This window comes from Palaemon carinicauda, unplaced genomic scaffold (assembly GCF_036898095.1).
Source record: "Palaemon carinicauda isolate YSFRI2023 unplaced genomic scaffold, ASM3689809v2 scaffold15, whole genome shotgun sequence".
In the NCBI taxonomy this organism is placed as follows: Eukaryota; Metazoa; Arthropoda; class Malacostraca; order Decapoda; family Palaemonidae; genus Palaemon; species Palaemon carinicauda.
This window is the reverse complement of record NW_027169036.1, coordinates 14,499-17,500: the sequence shown is the minus strand read 5'-3', so window position 1 is coordinate 17,500 and position 3,002 is coordinate 14,499.

Genomic DNA, 3,002 nt, shown 5'->3' with positions numbered 1-3,002 from the left:
ATAACAAAATACGGATTTTTTTTGTGAATATTTATGAAATAACTCTTTCTTTATATGTTTTAGGGGTTTGATGATATGAACCATTTTTACTGCCATACTGATGCCGGAAAAATAACGCAGGAAGTAAATGTTTTATTTCTAAAAATGTTTTAACAGTGGTTTGTTTATTTGTTGTATGTGATGATTAGAAAAAAAGATTGTTAAATTCTTCTTAATACACGTTTCCAACAGTTGTATAGGTGAAATTCGTGGCTGATTTGTTTTGAATAATGATTCTTTCAAGTACTTGTTGCCAAAAAGAGCGTATATTTTGTGGAAGGAAAGGGCAAGCCAATTAATTTGAATAAATCAAGCGCAGAGAGTTTATAATGTATAGGAAAGAGATAACCGACTATGAATTTCGTATAAAATTATACCAATGACAGGTATTTTATGAGGAAAAAAAATGTATAAATATAACCGTTGAAGGAATCTAGAATAAGTAAACTTTCAATCATGAAGAATGTTCAGAGATTAATGAATAAGAGGTTAAGACTAGTGTTTAGGGCTATGGAATAAATTAAGTTTTATGAATAAGATAGCAACAATCGAATTTATCTCGCATAGAAGAATTAAGTATTTTTTATTAATAAAACTAAAATCAGAATAATGTGAGATAATGCGAATGAAAGATTAGGAGCCGAACAGTCTTAAGAACCCAGGTATCATGAAAAACGACTCCTGTTATATCCTTGAAGGAAAGGAGCTTAGGACAAGGAAACAGGAAGGCAGGAGGGAAGGAGGATTTCAATGAAGGAGAAATGGGAGGTGCCGCCTGGAGTAATGAGGAGCTAGGAGTACTGTTGGTAGAAATAGGAGAGAGAAATCAGAGAATGAGTCAAGATGGTGGGGTAGGAGGGAAGGGGGGGGGGGGGCATGAAAAGGGGGTTCGGTGGAAGAAGGTCATTTCCCGTAACTAACACCCTGTTGTTCCACTCTGGTCAGATTTTTTTCTTTTGTAATTCGCGAAGTCATAGAAGTGGGAGTTATTATTTTATTTTACAACCTGTTGCTTATTATGTCATTACAATTCTTAGTTGTTTGGTTATTTCGTCAAGTGAGAGGACAACAAGGTGACATGAACAGTATGTATATGCTTTTTTTGTTGCCATGGTTCATGGTTATTTTTCCCAAGCCTGGTTTTAAGTTTGTTTAAATTAAGCAAATTTGAAAGTACATGATGGGAAACTTCCCCAGATAAATCGCAGAATCATTAAAATCTAGTAAAAGAAAGAAAAAAATACTGTTTTTTTTTGTGTATACACATACACACTATACAGACACACACACACACACACACACATATATATATATATATATATATATATATATATATATATATATATGTATATATATATATATATATATATATATATATATATATATATATATATATATATAATTCCTTTTACAATATTGTGAATATTTCAATAAGAAAGTGAACATAGCCTTTTTAGTAGGTAAAACTTAGTGGAATGTTTTCGTGTGTGTGTATATATATATATATATATATATATATATATATATATATATATATATATATATATATATATATATATATATATATATGTGTGTGTGTGTGTGTGTGTGTGTATGTTTGTGTGTGTGTGTGTATTTCCTTTTACGCTATTGTGAATATTTCAATAAGAAAGTGAGCATATCTTTTTTAGTATGTAAAAGTTAATGGAATTTTTTCGTGTCAGTTTTATCTCAATAGTTTTTGTTTGTCATTGTACGGAAAACGGTGTTCTTTTTTCTTTTGTTATCTTGGGAGATGAAGGCAAGAAATAGTCTCGGTATATTGCCAAAACAGGAATAAAACGAAATCGGCAATTCTGATGAAAAGAATTTTTGCCACTTGGAGAAAGTTGAATGACTCTAAAGAAATGTAGACCGTAGATTTCATTTTAGCATTTACTTGTAGTTGAAAGTTGAAAGTTAATTATGGAAGATTTATTATAAATCCTGCCAGGTTATAATTCCGAATAAATGCTTTGGCATTATCACAACTTCATTTGAAAAAGATAGAGTTAAGAAAGTAATCCGTATTATTTACTGAAGAAAATTTGGGTTAACACACATTACTGTTTATCTATCTGCAGATAGAATATTTTATATAGTGTACTAACGTTTTTATATCTGTACATTCTTATATAAGCTAGTTTTAAGGTATATTTTTCTCTTTTTGTAAGTGATGGAAAATAGTATTGTTCAAAATGTGTAATATTTCGAGAAAGAAAACATTTTCTGAATTTCAGTTAATCTTGTAGTGGCTGAAACATTCCCGGGGCTTCGACGAATGTTTCCTACCGCACAGCCTTCGCCTGTCTTGCTGCTTGTTTTGAGATCATGCAATATGAGCTCTACCATGTTACTAAATTTCATTATTTGACGAGTGTTTGTTTTTGTTAGTGGGCAGATTTGTGCGAGGTATATATCAGATAGGGTAGTACAATACAGATATTGACTCTGGCCGGGTAGAGCCAGATCGTTCGCTTTTTAAATTGTGGAATTCACAGATATCAGTTTATTAGATATGGGATTAAGGCATAGGTTTTTAATAAGATAGATAAATTGAATTTAATATTGCAACTTAGAAAAATGTAGTTAGACACACAAATACCTTAATTTAGACAGAAACAATGATTAAAAATTTCAAGTTGACTTGATAGATAGACTAACAAATTGACTGGGGGTAATCAGGATAATAAGTTTATTTAGATAAATGGATAGACATATCAGTTGAGGTAGATTTATATGTAGATTTATTGGTCTGGGTAGAAAAAGTAAGTAAATGATTTAGAAAGATAGCTAGTTGGTTTAGGTAAAGTACATTAACGAACGTGTAGTTTTATATAGAAATTGATAAACGAGTTGAATCGAACAGATAATTATAGATACTTCGTTTTCAACAAAGATTCAAACATGTGGATTCAAAGTCATATGCTTTCTACATATAGGGA